Raw genomic sequence first — 25,482 nt, forward strand, 5'->3', positions numbered from 1 at the left:
CTTTTACCATTTCCCTTATTGTTTTGTAGCCTGACAATGGCTAGGAGAAATAGCATTTAGAACCACAGTAAATAATAATACTTAGCACTTAAATAACATTTGCCATCTTCAAAGCCATTTGCAAACACACATAAATTAAGATGTACCCAGCCCCAGCCTTGGGAAAGTGTTATTATCTTTGTTTCTTCAAGACAGCAAAGAGGATGAGGTAATGCAGTTGCCCAGAGCCTGTGGCCAGTTGGCATCAAAATGGGCTGCTTTAATCCAGTCCAGGCATCCCATGTAGGTCCATCCCAGAGTGATGTGGATGTGGACTCTTCTCTGGGCCACGGGTAATGCCCTGAATTTCAAGGAGGGAGAATACTATACTTTTCCAGCCATTCTCGCCAGCTCCATTGTGCATAAATGTCACCAGCATCATCTACATTAGTCTTCAGAGATGGTCTAATTTTGACCACTACTGGCTCCTTAACTCTCATATTCTGCAACCTCCCAGAAAACTACATTAACGTCATAATCTTTTCTGAATTTCTTAATTATGTAATTTAATAGTGATACTATCTCAAAGTGTCCTCATCTGTAAACTAGGAAGATAATGACCCCCAGGGTAACTGTGAGGACAATATTTGCAAAATGCCAGGTGGGTAGGCAATTCACGCAAGCAAGGTTTCTTTATTGTGGTATGACTGACGTCATCGCCATTGTATTTATTCTATTATTTACGGTAAGCGTCTCATGTGCTCTGTATTAGAGTGCTCCTAACAGCCCTCTCATAAAGACCAGCAGATAATGTCATTCCCTGTGGAAATCTACGATAGAAAAAGGAAACAAGCTAACTAAAAAACGTAGCTAGTCATTGACTGGGCCAGTGAGATTTTTAATTCTCCCCTCATTCACATTCTATGTAAACAATGGTACTTCTGCTTTCCCCACCCAATACCTCTCACCAATTCAAGAGACATTTATTAAGCTCCTAGTTTATGCCTCTCGCATACTCAGGGGTTTCAGGGTTTATGGACTACTCCCCCCCCCTTTTGCAGTTTTTTTTTCGCATTTTTATATTAATTGCAGTTTATCCACTTTGTGTCCCAGCTGTAGGCCTGTTCCTCACTCCCCCCATCCCACCCTCCTTTCCTCACCTCTTCCCATCCCCTTCTCCAAGTCCACTGATAGGGGAGGTCCTCCTTCCCTTCCAACTGACTCTAGCCTATCAAGTCTCATCAGGACTGGCTGCATTGCCCTCCTCTATGGCTTGGCAAGGCTGCTCCCCCCTCAGGGAGAGGTGATCAAAGAACCAACCACTGAGTTCATTTTAGAGACAGTCCCTGTTTCCATTATTAGGGAACCCACTTCCGATACTGAGCTGCCATGGGTTACACCTGTGCAGGGGATCTAAGTTATATCCATGAATGTTCATTGGTTTGAGTATCAGTCACAGAAAAAAAAAAAAAACCCTGTGCCCAGATTTTTTGGTTCTGTTGCTCTTCTTGTGGCGCTCCTGTCCTCTCCAGGTCTTACTATCTCCCCCTTCTTTCCTAAGATTCCCTGCACTCTGCCCAGAGTTCGGTTATGAGTGTCAGCATCTGCTTTGATACACTGCTGGGTGGAGTCTTTCAGAAGCCCTCTGTGGTAGGCTCCTGTCCTGTTTCCTGTTTTCTCCTTCTTCCAATGTCCATCCCGTTTGTCTTTCTGTGTGAGGATTGATCATCTTACCCAGGGTCCTACTTCTTGTTTATCTTCTTTAGGTGAACAGATTTAAGTATCCTTATCCTATATTATATATCTAATATCCACTCGTAGCAGCTTTGTTCATAATAGCCAGAACCTGGAAACAACCCAGATGTCCCTCAATGGAGGAATGGATACAGATATTATGGTACATCTACACAATGGAATACTTCTCAGGAATTAAAAACAAGGAAATCATGAAATTTGCAGGAAATGGTGGGATCTAGAAAAGAACATCCTGAGTGAGGTATCCCAGAAGCAGAAAGACAACACACGGTATATACTCACTTATGGAATTCAAGGCACTGATTTTCAGAAGATTCTGATCAAAGATAAACACATCATGCAGCTGCTTGGGGGAATCTAACCTGTGAAGGCCTATCTAGAATGGCCACTGCTAGGGCAAGAGAGAAAGCTCAATAAGTAATGTGCCTGGTGTGTACATGAGGATGTGGATGTTAAATCTATGGAAAGTTGGACTAGTTGGTATAATGCCTGTAATCCTAGTACTCCTACTGCAAGATCAGAGGTGATGAAAGAAAAAAAAAAAAAGAAAAACCTGAAAGCTGCTGGTGTATGCATCAGCAAAATCAAAAGAAAGGCGTTGTTTCAAACAAGGTTGGAGGAAGGGTTGATACCTTAGACTGTCTACTGACCACCACATGTGTTTCATGGCATACCCACATGCATGAAAGAGATGGGACTCCTGAAAATATTATAGCTATTCATGGTATACTTACATAGATTAATAACTTTCATTGAACACTGGTGCTTCTTTTCTAGCAATGTCGACAGCTGAGTTTAGAGACATTGACCATAAGGGGTTATCAAAAGAGAACATGAAGCCAGGTATGGTGGTGCATACCTGAAATTCTAGCACTTGAGAGGCAGAGGCAGGAAGCTTACCTTTATCCCTGACTATACTTCATATTGAGCTCCTGACCAGCCTGAGACCCTGTCTCCAAACACTAAAACTAGACAAAATAAAAAGAAAGAAAAATATTTAAATAAGAAAGTGTAAAGGATCTAGCACAAAGGAACAGGTTATTAGGTTCAGAGAACAAGTGGAGGCCCAGTCCTGCTTCTTTCCGGCAGCAGGTTGGGAAAACTCAGCCCTGCCATGTCTCTTCTTTCATTTACACGATAGAAATTGTAGCAGCACAATTAAAAGGTCACTGAGAATCCAATGAAACAAAATTTATAAAAACCATGGCACATCCCAAATGCTAATAAAATTACTAGTTATGTTGCTGATTCTGTGGGTAGGTTTACTCTATAAAAGGATGGGAAAGTGATGAGAGGGGTGCTTGGGGAGAAAGAACGGGAAGGTGCTTTGTCTAATTCTTAAAACACCCACTGTGTGCCACATAGCAATAACACATGGCTCTCAGTAGAGATACGTTTGGGTTAAAATACAAGTTCTGTTGCCTGTTGGCTGAATCAGCTGCTTCATCTCTCTGGGCCTCCATTTCCTGATACACACATGTGATAAGAAGTACAACTACGCTGCTGACTCTCAACGAAGTTCATACACAAATACTCAGTGCAGCCTGAACAACGGGCAGCTAGTGAACGCTCGTTTTTCCTCTGATAAACCTAGAGAGAAAAGGCAGCTTGGTCAGCATTATTGTCTCAGTGCTTTGGCAACTAGAATCACTTGTCTCCTGGAAAAAAAAATGCTCAGAAAAACAATACAGGATGGCACAGTGCTTATCTAAGAGAAATGAAGGAATAGCATTGGAAGCCTACTGTCCTTTAGAACAGAGAGCAGCAGTACAGAGAAGGGAACCAAGGTGAAGAGCAGTGCGTGTGCTATTTACTTTGTGAGAGGTCATGGTATACAGTACAATCGGCTATGCCAGTTAGCCTGTGTATTAAAATTATCAATACACCATAAGTCACCTCAAACTAAGAGTCATTAAGCATACTCTGGCTTTAAAGGGCACGAAAGAGAAAGGAGAGGGAGAAAGAAAAGAGGAAGGCAGAAAGAAAGGGATAAAAAACTGAAAACTACAGAATACTGGGATTTACTTGAATTGAAACACTGTAAGAAACACTTCCCCTGTTCCTGGAGGCCCGGGAAGTTGCTTCGGTGAACTCTGACATCCCTCGCAGCTCTCAGGATCTGTGGCCTTCCCCATGGACCTTGCATGGTGGTGATTAACTTTCCCCTTTCCCAAGATGAGTAGTGCAAGCTTTCATCTTGCAGTGTTTATAAATGCCTTTGAAAGTGGAATGTGCCCTGTACATACACAGAGCTATCATTAATACGATGTCCAAACACCTCTCTCCGCATGATAGTTAAGGAACAAAGCATAGAGGCTGTGAGTATGAGAGAGGTTTCAGAGGAAGCATGTGTGTGCACACACCCCAATTAAGGAAGGTTCTTTATCCTCACCCCTCCTTGGGAGAAATACCAGAATACCTCACAGCAGCCAGAGGGAACAGAATCTGAGCCATGCACGGGCTCAAACAGAGAACTGGGGAACAAGATTGGAGCATAATTGACTCTTTTTGATGGAGCTTCTTTTGGCTGTAAGACACCGAGCAAGGCAGTATGGCAAACATAACAGGAAGACTCAGAGATAACAGGGACATTGGCCTGGTGTCCAAGTTTGCTCTCAGAAGACAGATTTCCAGGAGGATCAATTAGCTTCAAATGCAGAATGCTCTTCAGAGTTGAATAAGTAATGGGACAAAGAAGCTCCCACCCGTATACAGCCAGAGTCGAGTTGTCCAAATATGATGCTGTTCTGGAAAAGTTCATTGCTTTAAAATATTTTTGTTGATTAACACTTTAAGGATCCATGAAAGCCATAAGCCCTGTTTGTGAAGTTTCCTGCAAACAAAATTTTACATTAAGTGTCTCACACAGACCATACATTGCCTGTACTCTCTGGGCCCTTTCTTGTGCCCCTGGGTAAATATGATGAAGAAAAGTCAGAAGCGTTCAAAGCAAGGAGTAGACCTTCTCCAACCCTTGTCCTGGGGCATCTAGTCCAGTGCAGGGTATAGTAGAAACCTAAAAAATGTTCTTGTTTAATCAATACACACCTTTAATGGATAAATGAATTATGGAAGAGATGAAATACATAACTACTTTCAAGCATGAAGACAAGATTTCTGACCCCCCAAATGCATGTAAATTCCTGTAGGAACAGCAGCCTGCCTGTAATTCCAATGCTCAGAAGGCAGAGTCATAGGATCTGTGCAAGATAGTCTGACTCAAGGAATAAGGTAGACAGTGACTAAGGAAGACTCTAGACATCAGCCTTGGGCTTCCATATGCCTGTGCACAGAATTGTGCACACACATAAATTCTCTGTCACACACAGTGAACATTCTAACATATACATATCACACACAAGTAAAAGAAAAGCAAAAACATTCAAAATTTTTAAATAAATACGTGGGGAACTAAGGTATTCCTGAGATGCTGTAGCTCTGAAGTCTTTGGTGCTTTGGTGGCTTAATAAATTTAAGACTAAACAGCTGAATCGTAAGAGTCATATCAAGGACATGGGAATGGTGAAATATTTGCTTTCTTCCTCCCAGGGTAGCAGAGAATTAAAACCCAAAACAACCCGGTATAGGGGATGCTGATATTTATTCTCAGAACTCAGGAGTCTGAAACATGTGGATCTCCATGAGTTCAAGGCCAGTCAGCTCTACATAGCAAGTTCCAGGCCTCCTAGAGCTACCTGTCTCAAAACAAAACAAAACAAAACAAAACAAATTCATCTCTTTTCTTTTATATTCCATTTGTTATATTTTCCAGGTTTTTAATATTTTCTTGGTTACCAGATGTTAATTGTGTAGAATAATGGGTTTCATCATGGAATTTTCATGTATACCTATCATACACCTTGAATACATGCAGGTTTGATCACCCTCTTACTGGCCTCCATATATTTTTCCTCAATAGTCTTCTATTGCCGTGTCTGATTTTGTTATCAAGATTCTATAACTTAGAAAACATATTTGACTTTCTGAGAATGGCTTATTTCATTTAACATCATGATCTCTATCTCCATCTGTGTCTGTGCAACACAGATTTTTTTTTCTCCTTTTATGCTTAATCTGTGTATGTATGGATGTGTGTGGTTTTCTTTACTCAGTCAAGGGTACCCAGGATGATTATTCAGCTTAGCTCTTCCTCAAGATAAACCCTGTCCTGAGCATTCAGCACCTCCACTGCAAACACAGAAACAAAAACCTACAATTGTGAAACTGGGAATGTTTATTTTGAGAAATCCTAGGTGAATCCCAAAGCTAGGCAGACTTCAAACTGTTGCACTTTCTTAACATCATCAGCTTCAGTGTACTTCCTGAGCCTTCCATCACACTCCATCATAACAAGAATAGCAGCAGGTAAGACATGTACGTAAACTACCTGGCAGTGGCCGTGCCTGCTCTTAATCCCAGCACGCAGGAAGCAGAAGCCTCTGAGTTCAAGGCCAGCTTGGTCTACAGAGTGAGTTCCATTCCAAGACAGCTGGGGCTACACAGAGAAACCCTGTCTTGGGGGTGGGGTGGGAGACACAGGTTAACACTCACTAATGAGCATTTATTGCCCACCAGGGTTGAACTCCAACCCTCCATCAAGTTCCCTATTTATAAAAACAGTGTTCTCCAAGTGCTTGTTGTACATCACTGCAGAAAGGAAGGTCTGCAGAGAGGGAGGCATGGAGGGGAGAACAATAGAGCTTCTGAAAGTTAAACCCGGTTTCTTTTACTAAAGCAGTCATCTTCCTTGAATAGGCAAATATGACACCACTAAAGGGGTAGTACATCATGCAAACAAGGAGCAGGAGAGAACTCAAAGGACCACTGAAAGGCAGGGGCCCAGGTGACAAACCACATGCTGCCTCACCTCTCTACTCCCTTCATGCTCATCTCTTATTCTTGCACTTCTCCCCATTGAGGGCTTCCAACTTCTGGCCACTTTGAGGGGCTTTTTGGTAAAGTGCCACAAGAAGATAAGATTAGAAACCAGGTTTTTCTCTCTTTCACTCAGCCATCTATCCAACAGAAATACCCTCTCCCTTCCATCCACACACACAGAGGAAGCTGAGCCATCTGCTGACCATCTCCTATCTACTTCTTAGACTCTTGACTTTGCTCACCTGACCCTTTAATATGAACCCAAGAGCTTTTTTTATTTTGCATTTTTACTTCGTCTGCTAAATGTGCAGTCATCACTTAGAATGTGTGTGGTAGCTGCAAATGGTGGCTTATAGTCTAAGCACCCAGGAGGCTGAGGTAAGAAGATTGCTGAAAGTTCAAGGCCAGCTTGGGCTGCAGTACGACACTCTGTTCCCCAAATCAAAACCAAAACCAACACCAACCAAAACAAACAAACAAACAAAAAACTTTAAGTGGCTAAAGCCATAACTTCAGAGTGAAACAAACTTATCTAATAGGGAGTGTTTATGACAGTGGTTTGTAGCAAGCTAAGTACTCTCACTTCCTAGCAGGAATAGTTACAGGCAAGCTATCAGTAGCCTGCTAAAACTCCCTATTCAGGTATAAATATGGCTACTATAAACAAACAAACAAACATAAACTGGTAAATAATCACTCACTATGATATTGTAAGCTAACAAATATGGGGCCAGGGTGGGGCTGCAGAGACTGATGCATGGATGAAGAGGACCTGAAGACCCTGCTCAGATGTAGCCCATAGGCAGCTCAGTAGAGGACCCATATGGGTCCCCTACTAATGGGAGCAGGGCCTATCTCTGACATTGACTCTGTTGCCTGCTTTTTAATCACTTCCCCATGGCAGGGTGGCCTTGCCAGGCCACAGAAGAAGAGAATGAAGGCAGTCCTAATGAGACTTGATAGGCTAGGGTCAGATGGGTAGGGGAGGAGGGCTCACTCTTTCTGAGGACTAAAGGAGGAGGCAAGGAGGAAGAGAGAGATAGGGTGGGACCAGGAGGAGACAATGGAGGGGTTATAATCAGGACATAAAGTGAAAAAAATATTTTTAAAAAGAAAAATGAATATGTTATAATCATAAATATATTTATTAAACATGAATTAAGTAAAAAACAAATCTTGAACTGAACCTTCAGTGTAAGAGTTGCATTGAAGAAGTATCAGGTGGGGTTGAGCAACCCAGAGTACTCACTTATTCTCTGCATGTTGACTGGTTGTCTATCTCTGTAATAGTTTTCATCTATTGCAAAAGGAAGCTTCTTTGATAAAGGGTGAGAACATGGAAGAGCGGATGGAAAGAATGTAAGAGCCAGAGGCCCAACCTTCCTTTGGTAGATCATGTCTCTTAGATACAACAGAGAAAATGCATCCAGGAACTCTGAACACTATTGTCAATCTTAAAGAGACATGATGAGACCCAAAGGAAATGGCATGAAGTGCTTACAGCAGAGCCTGATGTACAACAAGCACTTGGAGAATACTGTTTAGTGTGTTTAGTATGATTGTCCTACTGAGGACATTTCTGTTACTAGCGTCATTCAGGTCAGAACCTGAGCTCAGGCAGCCATAAGGTTACCTGTCTTCAGTAGGGCCATTAAAGACACAATAGTGAAAAGGCAAAAAAGGAGATTCATTCCATGTGGCCACATTGTAAGAAGAACCCACCTCTGTAAGTCCATCTTTGGCCTTGACTTAAGGCTTATGTTTAAGTATAAGGCAAGTATTATGTGTAACTTAGCAGTGCCTGGTTAAGATGCTCCAGTCCATCATCATGCAACAATTTCCAGTGTCTCCACACCTTCAAAGTAGCCCAGAAAGTCAGAACTATGTGAAATTTCTTCTTGGGGACAAGACTCTTCTCTGTGGCATCAGCCCTTTTCTTCTCCAATCACAAGATTTATAGTGAAATAACAATTTCTTGGGTTCCATTGTTTCGACAATCTGATAGCCAAAGGAAGGGGCTCAGACAACTCTTTAGAATGCCTTTATTTCTACCAGGGTAGTTAGTGTTACATGTTATGGTCAGCTGTCTGTTTAAAGAAAAAGGAAAGTTTATCCAACCCAGTTATGGGACTTTTTGGTCTTGACCTTGCTTGACTGCACAATTCTGCCCTGTGCTGGAGATTGAAATGAATTAAAAATATTTTTTTTTTATTTTTACAGCTTAAGGAATATTTTGATACATATTAATTTGAGATACTTTGTTGTCTTAAAACCAGCTACCTTGATGCCTGTGTGTATACTTTCTCCATCTGTCCCTCCAATATCACAAGTAGAAACAATAATTCTATCTCTCCATACCTAAAGACAGATGTTTTCTTTCCTTAGAGTCCCCAAGACATTGTCATGGAATAGATTTTCCTTCAGAAATTTGCAATGCAGAATCACACTATTTTAGAGTAGAAATAAGCAGAGCCTGGTGGTGCACCCCTGTAATCCAAGGGCTCATGAGGCTAAGACAAAAACATTGAAAATATAAGGTCAGCCTGAGCTGCATAGGCTTCTCAGTATTTAAAAAATAAAAATAAAAAGGAGAGAGTTGAATAGATCTGCTATACAGTCTTTTCATCTATTTTATAAAAGGTTACAGCTTTTCTCTATCCCCCCTCATTCATTCATTCATCCATCCATCCATCTAGTCATTCATTCATTTATTCATAAATGAGCTGTAGTTCCTACCCTGATCAGTGTGTTATAGTACCAGTATCATCAGGTATTTGAACTGCTTGTATTATAATCTGAGAAATCTGTGAGACTATGAAATCCCCAGAAGTCATTCTCAGAAGACAGCAACTGACATGGATATTGGTGCACTAAACTTTGATCCAGGTCTTAGAAGCAGTCTGTGGGATCACAGTAAGATGGGTACTAACAGTAAATCAAGTACATTCGGTTTTTTAGCCTCAGAGCTGACATTCGCATGCCCAGAGGATGCTTTTGCTGATCTTCCCAGGCTCAGTACAGTCATTTTGACTGGCCATCCATGCTGCTACTCTCCAAATGACTAGAAATGTGTTCAGATTAGGCAGTGGGCTCTTTATCTGATGGTTCAACACCAACACCAGTCAACTGATACCTTTAAACAGTCCTAGAATCATATTAGAAGAACTTTTAAGGTTATATGGTCCCGGCTACCCTTCTAACTAGTAAGTATAAACTCTCAGGTTCTGAAACATTTGGTTTAAAACATCTGTAAACAACTAGTTCAGGGTCTTCTGAACATTATCACTTCCCAAGACTTGGGTTCCCATGAACAATGTGGAAACAGCACCACTGCTACTTCAAAGGATCGATGCAGAATGAACTAAGAGCAGCACCAATGAAGGCACAAAGAAATAATAGGCATTAATATTCCCAAGGGTGCCCATTTGGCTTAATTTGTGTATAAGAGTGCATGTATATGCAGGTATACTGACCAAAAACTCATTGGGTATGCAACGATAGCTAGCCAGTCGTCTCTAGGTAGCCCTTCACAGAGCTAAGATTACAAATGTGTACCATTATGCACACCTTCATTTGAAAGGAGGTCCTGAAGATCACACTAGGGTCATCATACTCTCATGGCAAGCACTTTACTGACCAACTCATTTCCGCAGCCTCTGGCTTTTTAAAAACAATCTTATCATATCAAAGTCTTCATGCACACACGCACACACACACACAAAAATTGCTTACATAAGTACCTGGCACAGTTTGCAAGTGTATAGTCTTCTAGCCACTCCCACAGACACAATCTCAAACTTGTCCTTGAAACATGCAAGTTTTTTTCACAGCCCTTTAAAGTAGACCAGTTTTAACTCCACTCCCATAGAACTACTAATCTGCTCTTTACTCATCTGTTCTGTTGGTGTAGACAATTTTCTCTACACTAGAGTTTCATGTATGTGAAATATCATACAGAAATAGATTTCTCTCCAAGAAATCAAGGATGCCATTAAAAGACAAAATCTAAGAATAAGAGGAATAGAAGAAAAAGAAGATTCCAGGCTACAAGGTCCAGAAAATATTTTCAAGAAAATCATAGAAGAAAAATTTCCCAACTTAAATAAAGAGCTGTCCATAAACATACAAGAGGTTACAGTACACCAACTATACTAGACCAGAAAAGAAACACCTCATGTCACATAATAGTCAAAACACTAAATATACAGAACAAAGAAAAAATATGAAAAGCATCAACGGAAAGGCCAAGTAATATATAAAGGTAGACCTATCAGAATCACACCAGACTTCTCAGCAGAAACTATGAAAGCCAGAAGGACCTGGGCAGATGTCATACAGACTCTAAGAGACCATAGATGCCTACCCAGGCTACTATACCCAGCAAAGCTATCAATCAACATAGATGGAGAAAACAAAAAACTGAACTTAAACAATATCTACACAGCAACCCTGTCCTACAGAAGATACTAGAAGGAAAACTCCAATCTAACGAAATCAACTACAGCCAACAAAACACAGGACATAGATAACCTCACAACAAAAATTCAAATGAAAACAAGCACAGAGACACACTATCACCACCAACTCCACAATAAAAAGAATGAAAGTGCATTGGTCCCTATTATCTATCAACATCAACGTACTCAATTCTCCAGTAAAAAGACACAGACTAACAGAACGGTTGTGGAAACAGGATCCAACGTTCTGCTGCATCCAAGAAACACACCTGTGCAACAAAGACAGACATGACCTCAGAGTGAAGGGATAGAAAAATGTTTTTCAAGCAAAGAGACCCAAAAAAACAAGCCAGAGTAGCTATCCTAATATCTAATGAAATAGACTTTCAACCAAAATTAATCAAAAAAGATGAGGAGGGACACTTCATTCTCTGTTCATAACTTTTACCCACTTAGAGGAATGTCTTATTATATTGAGGTATAAGTGTTTTTTTTTTATATATTTCTAAGAGTAGTACCTTGCCTGAAATATGTATTGGCATCATTTTATCCCACTCTAGTTGATACTAATAAGCTAAGGATACTTCTGAGGTGTTTTTTTTTTTTTTCCTAGACAATTATTATTTTTTTAATCTCATCTGTGTTTACCTTTTAAAGCACAATGTGGTTGGGCACTAGTTCCATTCACAAGCCTTGCTGAGTTCCAAGACCTACGGTAGAAGCTTAGGGTTTGTTCTCAGTACTTTGAAAAACAAGCCACTAGGGGAATTCCTGTCAAGCTGTTTTAACTTGTGTCCATCTAAGACTAATACATGGAGAATTAAAACTACAAGGGATGAAAAAAATTACAAGGTGAAACTTAAGCCATCTTAATTTTTGTCCTTTCTAAACATGTATATCTCAGAACACTTAAAATGACAAATGATTTGGTCTACTAAGGAATCCAGCTCAACAGCCAAACACTTCAGACCACAAAGCTAACAGTAGGTTACATTATGTCTTAAAACAAATGTTCTACCACAATTCTTAATACTCTTGTTTATTAAGAAGCTTAGAGTTTTATAAAAGAAAAGAATTTATATGGTGACTGGATGGGGGGCTATTGTCTGTTGGCAACCGGGGCCTAGTTCCAGTTTTTATGAACAAGGTTTTATTGGGACACAGTCATATTAATTCATTGACATGTTGATGATGGCTAGTTTTGTGCTACAAAGACGAAGTTAAGTAGCTATAAGAGAGGCTGTATGGCTTCCAAAGTTTAAACTACTTATTATCTGTCCCTTTATAAGAAAGGTTTGCCAACTGCTGCTTTATAACATTGGCCTTTGTGCTCTTAGCCAACAGGAAAAAAAAAAGCCTATCACCTCCTTCAAGGATGTGAACTATCTTCTGTTTCTCTCTTTCCATTCTGGTGGCTGAAGAACAAATATCTCCAAGCATTCTCTAAAGTTGGTGTTAAAGATTCTGTACCAATCTTGCCCTCCTTCAGTTGTTAGTCTCTCTCACATTGCCATGCCCAAAATTGTCCTAAGATTTCTTGGCAATTGCATAGTCACAGCAAGAGAGAAAACCTTTCATTCCTTTAACCTGGGCTCTTCAGTTTTTTAACATCAGTGCATGGTTGGTTCCAATTAGGGAACCAAGTTAGTGGTCAGTTACCAAGCCTATGAGCATGCCCTCCTGAATATCTCCCCAAAGATACTCATTCATCTCCTCATCGCTTCATTCAATAATAGAGATGAAGAGGCTTCTGTGTTCTATGCATTCTACTTGTTGTTATTTGAATCTAAAAGTAAGATTCTGCATTTGTCCCCTTTAAGTACCATGGACTGTCGCTTACATCCCAACAGTCACAAACAGCCAGGCTTTTGTTATGGCAAGCTTTACAGCAAACCATCCAATACAAAATATAATACACAGTAATTAACACTTATCTGTAGCTGAAATTTGGCTCACCCTCAACAGAGAGGGTTCATCTTTTCCTTAGGTGGCATCAGATGAGGTCCTCAGACATTCTCCCCCACCAATGCCCTACCTTGTCTCAAAGCTGCCTCAAAGCTGCTGTCTGAAAAATACCTTTCTCAGAGAGAACCAGAAAGAAGCCATTTTTAGCCCATGTCTTGGAAATAAATTAAGTTCTTTCATTATTTGGAGCTTTCTGTTAGTGTGTTTTGTTAGGTTAGTGAGTTGGTTGGTTCATTTTGTTAGTTTTTTTGTTTCAAATTTTTGCTCCATTTTAAAGGGTGGGACAAATGGACCCTAATCTTGATATTTAAACTGCTCATACCTTTTGTTGCTTTAACTGTAGTGATGATTCTCAAACTATGAACATGAAAAGTTTGATAATTCCTCATTCCTTAACATGCACTCTCTTAGATCATTTCTCCTCAGAAGGAACTATGTTTCTGTATTCCCCTTCTCTGGTGACAGCCATCATTTGTGTTCAATCACCTCTGTCCCTGTGTTCTGAAGCGTCACTCCTTGTCGCGAAATAACTACACAATGTCTTCTACAGACTGAGCAAAAGAAGATGTTCTGAGGTACCCAAGTCCAGGGTGGAGGTCAGCCTCATGTCTGCTTTAGCATTTAATTAAATTCAAGGGCCTGAAAGATACTCCTGCCTTTCTTTGGGATTTTTACCAGATTAAATATCTCTGGGGCTACAGAGTAATACATCCTAAACTCATTTAAATTAATCTAGACTTTAAACTCTTAATTATTTAGGTTTTTTTTAAGGTGAACCCTATTCTATTGCTCAAAGAAGGGTAGACAGGACTTATGTATTTAGGGTGGTGAAGAACACATGGATCTGTAATCTTATCCCCCAGTTTTAGAGATGATCTAGCTTCATCAGCACTGCTATGTGACAAGGTTGTTCTTATAACCTCTTACTTTGTACCTGAGAGTTCTAATTCTTCAAATAGACAAAAGAAAGTGAGAAATACCCACCAAACTCAAAAAAGTCCCTAACTCTACAAAACAGAAATGTTTTAATCCACCATCCACCCTGCCACAAGGAAGAAAAAAAAAGAAAGAAAGAAAACAGACAGCAGATGGTAGAATTAAAACTGTTTCTTAATTGCTTTACATAACCTTTTTTGGAGGCTCTGTTTTCCCACATTTGTACTGCCCTATAGTCAGGAAAGTGGGCTGATTTCATGAGGTAACGCTTGTGTGATAGTACCACAAACTCTAGGCACATCTGTGTAGACAAATGGATGCATAGAAAGGCAGGTCACATGATTAAGCTGAGTTCTAGGGAGCAAGGACTGAAAAACCAGCAAAAAGAGCTTGAACTTGCCTGAGCTTGAGCTCAAGTCTTTTGAGCTGAACCTATGAGATGGTAAAGATTTGAACAGGCATCTGGCCAACCCAGTTATCCAAAGACTATGTAAGTTGTAGGTGAGCAAAAAGAAAGGAAAGAGGTAATTGCACTGAATGGGTTCCTGCTAAGACATGGAAATGAATTTGGAGTTTGAATCTAGCTGTCTGGTCTTTGCTCCTTCGTGTACTTTTCAGTTTTTTGGTCTTGGCCAGATAATTACATTTTTTTCTGCATCAGTAAAACAGGGATAGTATCAGGACCTTTTGATAGTTGTAAGGACTTAACTTACTTGGGTGCCTAAAAATTCCATGTTTCCCACATTTATTGATTCTAGCTCTGCTCTAGAACTGGGTAAATAATCATGAGCAGAACAAAATCCCTGTTTGTTTTGGTTGGTGTTGTCAAGCACTGAAAGACTAGAGAATGCATTCACTCTTACTGAGTACCGTCAGTAAAAATAAGGTAAAATGAATGTGACATGAGATGAACAGATTTTAGCCTTACATGGGATAGACAAGACAACATCTCTCCTTTACTGATCTGCAGATCTTATAGAGGAAGGCCTGGTAGGCTATCATGTGCTCCTGAAATAAGGACTCTTTCTTCTTTCCACCAGGAGCTGTGTCCAAATAGAGCATCCTTATTAAAATCTATACAGATAGTGTTTCTCCAATGGTCCACTTTTATAGAGAAAAAAAAAAAAAACTTGTCTTCAACTAGGACAATTCTGAAGGACCTTTCTAGGGCTCTCTTGGTTTGTTGGCATGGCAAATAAATTGCATAGGGGACAAATTTCTGCTTTATTCCACCTTCCACCTCTTTTCAGGCATTGTTTTCAGCTTAAAATTTAGTTGACCTCTATCATACAAACCTCAGAGTCACACACTCTTTCAGGATATCTACTCTGTAATTGAAGTGAAATAAATGGTCCAACATCTTCTAGCAGAAAGTTTTTATGCAGTTTTCTCATGGGGCTGCTTTTTGGTAGCCTTTTTCTTTTTGCTGCTCTTCTATAGTTTACTCCATTCCAGCCTGCTTTAGTCAGTGTGCAAGCAGAAAACCTCAAGAATTTCTGAGTAACCCCAAAGATGGCCATGAAGGAAAAGAGAATGGAAATGTTAATTTCAGTAGCAGAAGGTTGTTCCCTTCAAAACTCAGCCGTGATGCAGTATTCCTTGTATTTGGAAAGAACACTAGAGTTTGACGTTTATTATTTGCATCATACAAAAATCTCTGTACCTTTGCAGTTACACTAGTCTTAGCTTCTTTTATAAAAATGTAAAAAACCTCTTTCAAAATAAGTTTTAAATTTAAATTCTTATTAACTCTGTTTTTATATTAAAATATAATTATCCATGCATATATATACATATATGGAGAATTAAGGTATTTCTCTTGCAAAATAAATTGACTTTTTAGGGGCCCAAAATTGTGATTTTCCTCTCTCTTCATTTCTCTTCTGGATGTTGGTAATATGTGTCTTTGGCTTCAGGCTCGACCTCTGGATGTAGAAATTTGAAAAGTTGGCACTTCAGTAAGAAATCACCTAGATAAAAAGGAACACAAGGTTAGAAGGTCTTCCTGTGTCACAGATAATAGAGAAGGACTCAGGAACTAAACGAGAGTTAGTTTCTCCTTTGTGTGATATTAAGAAAAGCATACTTTCAAGATATCCAAGAATCAAAAGGAAGAACTGAGCCCAATACCACATAAGTTTTCTAAGCACCCACTTTGCATCCGAGCCCACTCTAGTTTGTATGCTAATCTCATTTATCTGTCTTTATAGTAGAAGATGGTATTAGATGCACTTTGAAGGTGTGAAAATGGAAGTTCAAAACATGAGCCTTTTCAAAAAATGCCCAAATACATCCCAGATGAATGCTTCAAACTAGGCTGGATGACTTCCAGTGTTAAACTAAAAAGCAACATTTTTTTTTGTGATCACTGAAAATACAACTCAGGATATAGACCTTCAATTCATACAGAATACAGTGATGTCCTTGTCTGCAAGGAGATACAACACTGTAGATCTCTAGAAGACTGCACAGAGAATTATGTTCTTTAGGTTCATGCACAAGACTGAATAAAGGTACCACACTATTCTAATAGTGTTTGTAAAGACTGACACTTCTCTCTCTCTCTCTCTCTCTCTCTCTCTCTCTCTCTCTCCCTCCCTCCCTCAGTCATTTCCATGCATACTGTGGTCTCTGTTAAATTTTACAATGACTCTGAATTTTATTGAGTCAGTACTGGCCTCCATCCACTTCAAAGTCTTGGAGGAACATCCAAACTATAGACAGGCTCCCTTTTAAGTCATCAAAACAAAGGTTACTTAACCATACAATGAAGTCTATAAGACTTAAAAGATTCAAGAGGATTCTACCAAACAGAACTCTAAGATATGACATTAAAATAGAAGTCAGGACTCTTCCATTATTTGAGAAATGTATCCTTTAGTATTCACATGACTCAATTTCTTCACCTGCTAAGTAAAAAAGTATATGGTTCATACCTCATTCAGCAATAATATAAACAAGACATAAATCTTTTGACCTCCTACTAAAGTACCTGCTAAGCTGCCTTGAAATTTAATATTGGGTATTGGCTGCTTAATTAAAAGATTCTAACTATGCTTGTTCACCTGTTAACAGACTTTGAGAACTGCCTAGTACATACAGGTCAGCTTGGCCTAACTACCTTTTGTGGCCTGGTCACAAACTTTTCCAGCACATCTCTTTCCCATGACAATAACCCTTAGACTGATTGCTGACTTTCATTCTACCCTCTGTGATCTGTCCACTTTGGTGGTGGAAAAAGCCCTTTGCCTTGCTTCTATCTGCCTGGGAAACCGAGGGCACCATTGAAAGCTGACTGAGAGGTACCTTGAGAAGCTTCCCATGCCTCGGCTCCTCCAGCCTTGCCCAGAGCTCCATGCACTGTGTTCCTACTGCTAGCCCAGACTAAAATCTCTACGTCTCTGGTACCCTACAGGATTCATAGAATCAGAGCCCAGTTACTCAGTTTCTCTGGCTCCTCATTTTACTCTTGGTGCAGGTGCATCTGTTAAAAAGAGAAACTAGATACTCTGGAAGACCGATGAACACTCAAGACTGTCAACCATGTCTACTAAAGTTAATTTATCCAGCCACCTAATGAAATTGTAGAAATGCAATTGACTAGACCACATGGCTCACTCATGGCGAGCTGTGTCTTCTCAGATAAGCTAAAGGGAGTTGAGTAGAGAGGCTGTTCAGATAATAAACAAGAACAAAAGTGAAATACAAGGCTGTAATTCCATCAAGGATTTCTGATAGTGACACAAACTGCCAAAGCCAGCTTCTGAAAATAGGAGAAATTACTGTCCCCGTGAAACCATTAGTCCCTACAATACTTGGCTTTGATTTTGACAATGATAAGATGCACCAGACAGGCTGCGTTTGTGCAACAAAGCTGTCTGTAAATGAAGAATTCACAGTATGTCCATGAAAGCAAATAAATTTCGCTGGAGTGGTGCCTTGAGCTTCCAGCATCAAAGTGCAATTCTCCGGCAAGAAAACATCCCTAAATGCAAATAATTGACACTTGAGGATATATAAAAACACAGTAAGGAAGGTTTAGCTTTCCAGACTGGTCAGTCTTAAATTCTCATCAGGAACTGGAGGCAGAGACGATTGATGAGATCCAAAAAAGGGGGAGCAAAATGCTAATTCTGCCTAGACACCAGATGGTATCTTTTTACCCTGCGTGGAGCAGCCATCAAAATGGAGCTTCTCAAGAGTCAGTATTGTAAGCAGGTAAGGTATACAACTGTCCCTGTTTTACCTGTAAGGAAAATTGAGGCTCTGTGACCTTGCATGAATTTCTCAGTCAGGCCTAGTACAGACTGAGTACTAGAAATTGTTCCCAGGCCAATGCTCTTTCTGCTCTACTAAGCATCCTCCCGGCCCAGAGACTTCAGGAACTATCAAAATGAGAAAAAGAACATCAGAACTAGAGATTCTATAGAAAGGAAATAGAAAGTTCTGCATCCCAGAGGAAACAGTCTTAGAAGCTGTTAAACAGCTACAATACCACATTGCTGTTGCTATTATTAAAGTTATACTTATTTGTCCTACCTATGTTTTGGGTTCAGTGCTTATATTAGAATGCTGTTTTAGAGATGACTGAACAGAATGTATGTTGAAGTGTGTGAAATTTGACTTCCTGGAGACATAGGTTCAAATACCAGCTCTGCTTCTTACTAGAAGCCTGAACAAGGACAAATGGATTTGTCTTTTTGCCCTGTGGTCTTAGTATTTGGTTTCAGTTTTTGGCTCTTATCAAGAATATAGGACTCATACATGATTTTTCACTAAATGAGGTAAGGAGTAAATAGAGCAGTGAATGGAATATACATAACAGAGTTTGACTCACACACAGTAGGTGCTCAAGACAAGTGAGTAGCTAAAAGAATAACCTCTAACAAGTGTGTCACTTGCTGATAAGGATGGCATCACCACAGGTTCTTTCAAAGAGGCTTCATTCAGTCTGTGGCTGTCGTGGAATCCTGCCTGTTGTTTAGTCAAGGCTGTGTGTTTTGTAAAGAAGGGACAAGGTCAGGATTAGAAATCAGATCATACTCCTCTGGTCTGTGCGTTTGGAAGGAAATCAGGATCTTTGCTCAGTAGCAAAGGCCAAAGCACTCTTGGGCCTCCCTAACCGTTGCTGACCCATCAGTTTACATGTGCTATGAGAAAGCATCTGAAACTGGCCCTCATACTTGACAGTCTATTAAATTTTCCCGAGCCCCCAGTAAGTGTCAATCTCTCTATGAGACAGTCACATCCACATTTGCACATGTGAGTCTTGCAAACAAGTGATGAGTAAACTCTGGAAAGATGAAATTCTCCATTTTTTAAGGAGGGAAACTGAGGCTTGATATCACCCAAACTTGCCTAGCTACTAAAGCAGGCAACCACAATTTCTTAGTTTTGTCCCTCCTGCAGAGTCAAGTTACACTGCCCATCAGGTCAGCACCATGTCAGCACCCAAGAGAAAGTGCCCAGCAGTGTTCAGGGACCACTGATGTCCTCAGGACTGACTAAAGAGCCAGGAGAAGCTATCCTATTCACACACTCTGGTTTAGATTTAACTAAGTATCTAACTACTCAGTGGATGATTCATTTCAGAATTTCACATTATCTCTTGTGTGTTTTTTCAAGAAAGCCATTTGGAAAATGGCTTTCTTTAAAGCTGATTTTTTAAAAATTATTTTTCAAAAAGAAATTATTTTGCTTCATGTTCTTCTACTATTTGGGGTACTAGGCTCAGGTCTCATGACAAAGAAAGCACTCATCTCTGCCCTTGAAAAGCTGACAGTATTGAACAGAGCATTATGCAAAGGATTACACAACCAGAGGTCAAATGACCGCCACAAAGGAGAAGTCTAGAATGTAACATGTGGGGGTGTGGGGGCATATCTCGGGCTTGGGGTCAAGGGGCACATTACTGGTAAAGCGATACTTAAGAGCAAAAGTAAGGATTTGTAAAAGAGGAGCATAAGGATTAGCAACTGTCAGGGTGAGCAGTGATTCCCACGGGATGAAACAGCACTTGTGTGGTCCCCATGATTATAAAGGAACATGACATGTTTAAGGAACAGAAAGAAGGCCACTATGGCTGAAACATAGTGACCAAAAGTGGAAAAGAAATGAGAACCAGGGCAATGTGAGGACAGCATGGTGTTAGAAAGGAGGAACCTGTATTGGCTCAACACACTACTGTCCAGCCCAAGGCACACTCTGTCATCTAACTCTTAGCAAGGCTAACCTTGAACCAATGAACATTCAGCTGATTGACTTTTCTTTCTCTCAACTATCTTCTGATAACTTCTTCCTCTTCCCCATAATCATCTCAATTTTTAAGGAGAGGAGACAGAGAGCAGGAATCTCCTATAAACAGTGGAGATTGCTTAGCTCTGTGTACTTGTGTGTAGAGGAAACTAGAACAGCCAAAGCAAACCAGCTGACTTCAGCATCAACCCTTTTTTTTTTTCTTTTCTTTTTACAGAAAATGAGATGAAAAGTCTCAGCACATTTGTGGAAGTAAATGAGGAAATGGGTATAGACCTAATTAATATCCATCAGCTAATCTTCATCCTCTTTCCTCTTTGCATAAGACAGGAAATAAGAAGTGTATATCAATCAGGCAGAGGTGGCTGCTATAACAAATAAATACAATTCAGCAGCTCAAACATTATAGAAGCATATTGCTTGCTGCTATGATTTCTGAAGTGTCTATTCTTAATTGGCGGCTAGCTCTTTTCCACATAGTAAGTGGGGGTTTTCCTCTCCTCCCAAGCCTGTGCTTATCAGGCTTGCAGAATAGATGAAATAAAAAAGGAGCATGGAAAACCTGGGCTTGAAAATGAAAATATCATTTTCTTTAGACTTGATATCATGATTACACCTGAATACAAGGATGTATGTAGAGCACCTAAGAAGAAGGAGAAACCATGATAAGTGGGTCACCAACCATCTTGTCTACGACACAAAAATAATAGAAAGGTGTTGTCAGTAAATCAGCTTGCTTTCTCTCTACAATACCTCATGTTCAGTACAGGAGCAGCAATGGCAACAAATTAGACAACACCTTGCAGGCAAGAGCCTTGCTCCTCTATCTACAATCATCCAATCATCAGGTCTATTTATCATAGTTTCTAAAAAAAATACATAAAAATTCTTCCATTGTTGTGATTATCGTCATTGTCCTCTATTTTCTCTCATCTGAGCCATACAACCCCACTGGCTCCCATCCACCCATCTTCACCTCCTTCCTTCCCTCTACCTCTCGCTAACCCTCCCTAGAGCTCCCATTGTCTGGCTATTCCTAACAGATCCCCAATTCAGTGGGCACTGGCCTACTTCAAATTCAGTTTGGTTCATCTCAGACTTCAGGACACAGTCTAAAATCTTTCATGTGACAGCTTCCAGAACCTGGCCCTCATCGTACACATCCTTCCTAAAACTTCTTTGTGTGCCTTGTGTTCCAACAACACAAAACTTTTTAATTTTTTTAATTTTTATTTTTATTAATTGTAATTTATTCACTTTGTATCCCCCCTATAGCTCCATGCCTTCTCCCTTCCCAATCCCACCCTCCATCCTCCTTTTCTACCCATGCCCCTCCCACAGTCCACTGATAGTGGAGGACTTCCTCCCCTTCCTTCTGATCCTAGTCTATCAGGTCTCCTCAGAAGTAGCTGCATTGTCTTCCTCTGTGCCCTGGTAAGGCTGTTCCCCCCTCAGGAAGAAGTGATCAAAGAGCAAGCCAATCAGTTCATGTCAGAGACAGTCCCTGTTCCTATTACTATGTAACCCACTTGGACAATGAACTGCCATGGGCTACATCTGTGCAGGGGTTCTAGGTTATCTCCACGAATAGACCTTGGTTGGAATACCAGTCTAAGAAAAGACCCTGTGCTTAGATTTTTTGGTTCTGTTGCTTGCCTTGTGAAGATCCTGTCCTCTCCATTTCCCACTTCTTCCAAAAGATTCCCTGAACTCTGCCCAAAGGTTGGCCATGAGTCTCAGCATCTGCTTTTATACACTGGAGGGTAGAGCCTTTCAGAGGCCCTATGTGGCAGACTCTGGTCCTGTTCCCTGTTTTCTCCCTCTTCTGATGTTCATTCTCTTTGCCATTCTATATGGGGATTGAGCATCTTAGCCAGAGTCCTCCTTCTTGATAAGTTTCTTTAGGTGTACAGATTTTAGTAGGTTTATCCTATATTATATGTCTAATATCCACTTATGAGTGAGTATATACCCTGTGTGTCTTTCTGCTTCTGGGATAGCTCACTCAGGATATTTTCCAATTCCCACCATTAACCAGCAAATTTCATGATTTCCTTGTTTTTTATTGCTGAGTAATATTTCATTGTGTAGATGTACCATAATTTCTGTATCCATTCCTCAGTTGAGGGGCATCTGGGTTGTTTCCAGCTTCTGTCTATTACAAACAAAGCTGCTACAAACATGGTTAAGCAAATGTTTTTATTGTGTACTTGAGCCTTTTTTGGATATATGCCTAGGAGAGGTATGGCTGGATCTTGAGGAAACACTATTCCTAGTTGTCTGAAAATGTGCCAGATTGATTTCCAGAGTGGTTGTACAAGTTTAAGTTCCCACCAGCAGTGGAGGAGGGTTTCCCTTTCTCCACAGCTTCTCCATCATGTGTTGTCACTTGAGTTTTTCATGACCTCTGTTAGAGTCACTGTTTCTTTGTTTAATTTCAGCTTTGTTGACCTGTCCTTTGTTGAGAGTGGGGTGTTGAAGTGTCCTACTATTAATGAGTAGGGATCTATATGTGGTTTAAGTTTTATTAATGTTTATTTTACAAATGTGGGTGCTCTTGTATTTGGGGCATAGATGTTCAGGATTGCGATGCTTCTTGGTGGAGTTTTCCTTTGATTAGTATGAAATGACCCTCCCCATCCCTTTTCATTAATTTTGGTTGAAAAATCTATTTTATTAGATATTAGAATGGCTACTCCTGCTTGCTTCTTGGGGCCATTTGCTTGGAAAACCATCTTCCAACCCTTTACTCTCAGGTAATCTCTATCTTTGTGACTTAGGTGTGTTTCTTGTATGCAACAGATTGTTGGCTCTTGTTTATGTATCCATTCTATTAGTCATTGTCTTTTTATTGGAGAGTTGAGTCCATTGATGTTAAGGGAGATTAATGACCAGTAGCTGTTAGATGCTTTGATTTTGCTGTTGGCTGTAGTAGTGTGTTTGTATACTTGGCTACTTTTAGTTAGTAGTGAGATTATTTGTTTTTTTGTGTTTTCCTGAATATGGTTAGTTTTCCTGGGATGTATTTTTCCTTCTAGTATCTTCTGTAACATTGGACTTGTGAGTAGGTATCGTTCAAATTTGTTTTTGTTGTTGGATATCTTGCTTTCTCCATCTATGATGACTGAGAGTTTTGCAGGGTATAGTAGCCTGGGCTGACATCTGTGTTCTCTTAGGCTCTGCATGATGTCTGTCTAGGCCCTTCTGGCTTTCATAGTCTCTGTTGAAAAGTCGGGTGCGATTCTGATGGGTTTGCCATTATATGTTACTTGGCTTTTTTCCCTTGCAGCTTTTAGTATTTTTTCTTTGTTCTGTATACTTACTGTTTTGATTTTTAAGTGGCAGGAGGCTTTTTCTTTTCTGGTCTAATTTATTAGGTGTTTTGTAAGTCTATTATATTCTTATAGGTCTCTCTTTTAAGTTAGGGAAATTTTCTTCTCTGATTTTGTTGAAAATATTTTCTGGGCCTTGGAGGAGGGAATTTTCTTTTTCCTCTATTCCTATTATTCTTAGGTTTTGTTTTTTCATATTGTCTTGGATTTCTTGGACAATCTGTGTCAGGAATTTTTTGGATTTAACATTTTCTTTGACGGGTACATCAATTTCTTCCATTGTATCTTCCACACCTGAGATTCTTTCTTCCATCTCTTGTAGTCTATTGCTTACCTCTGTAGTTCCTGCTTTCTTCCCTAAATTCTTTCTCTCCATGATTTCCTCCATTTGTGTTTTCTTTAATTTTTCCAATTCTATCTTCAGATCTTGAACCGTTTTGTTGATTTCCTTCACCTGTCTGATTATATTTTCCTGTTTTTCCTTTAGTTCCTTCAGCTGTTTGTTTGAACATTCCTCTCTTTCTTTTATTTCTTTCAATGATTTAATTATTTCCTCTCTATAGATCACAAATTGTTTGGCTGCATCTTCCCATATTTCTTTACAGATGGCTATAATCTGTCTTTATCTACCTCAATTTCTTTATGGATGGCCATAATCTGTTTGAATTTATCTTCCTCTAATTCTTTACATATTTCATTTGTTTCTTCTCTTTTCCTCTTCATCAGCATAGATGTAAGGTCATCTTCTTGAATTTCAATTATGCTGGAGTGTCCAGGGCTGCTTGCCCCTGTATAACTGGATTCTAGAGATGCCATATTACTCTGCCCTTTGTTGGTTAAGCTTTTACGCTGGCCTCTACCCAGTGAGCTATCTTAGGTTTTGGCTGTTAGTTTCTGGTGCTTCCTGGAATCCTGGGGTGGGGAGAATCTCCTTGGCAGGAATGTGATTTTTCCTGAAGGAGGCCTCCTCTGCTTTTTGGTTGTGGTCACTGAATGGCAGGTGTTTCTCAGGAATTGCCACTGCTTACCTGAGGCGTATAGACCTGGGTGGTAACCATGGTCTTTGTTAGTCAGGGGCCTCTCCTCTCACCTGTAGAAGTCCTGGAGACAGCTGCCCTGATGCTGGGTTTCTTGCTCTGAATTTAGTGAGCTACTGCTGTTGTTATACTGTTTTCCAGGCATAGCCCTCTTGTAGGACCTGCTGCTTTTCTAGCTGTGGGGTTTTCTCCCCACAGGGAAACTCAATCTCTGGTGCCCTGGGCTCTGCAGTTCTGTCTGGGATGGTGAGTCGGGCATGCAGCAGGTCTCTGGGCTGGCAGCCAGTGCTCCACTCTGGGCCAGCATCTGATGACCCTGTTCTGGACCAGAGGTTGTGCACCTGGTTCTGGGCCAGTGGCTGAGGGCACTGCTCTGGGCTGGAGGCTGAAGGCCCCTCTCTGGGATGGCTGCTGAGGGCCCTGCTCTAGGCTGAGGGTTGTGCGTCCCACTCTGGGCCAATGGCTGAGGGCCCCGTCCTTTGATGGTGGCAGAGAGTCCCATACTGGGATGGCGACTTAGTGTCTGCCAGTCCCAGGACAATCTCCAGGGATTGACTGGGTGACCTGAGGTCAGTCTCAATTGATTCCCACATCATGGGATTTCCTCTCAGCTGGGATTCACAATTGCTGGTGTTTTAGGGCCCAGAGTTCAGTCTCCTAGTCACTGTGCTGACACTGCTGTTTTGCTCCTCAGATACCGTGTCCTCCCAGCGCCACCATCTTGGATCTCCCCAACACAAAACTTTTTATGGTTTCATAAACTTATGGACATGATGAAGTTTCTCTTGTATAATGTTTATCATAGCTTCTCTTGAGCCTCTAAGGCATTGGTTCTCAATTTGTGGGTCATGACCCTTCCGGGGTTGAATAATCCTTTCAAAGGGTTAC

Source organism: Psammomys obesus, unplaced genomic scaffold (genome assembly GCF_907164565.1).
Source record: "Psammomys obesus unplaced genomic scaffold, mPsaObe1.curated_primary_1811, whole genome shotgun sequence".
Taxonomy (NCBI): domain Eukaryota; kingdom Metazoa; phylum Chordata; class Mammalia; order Rodentia; family Muridae; genus Psammomys; species Psammomys obesus.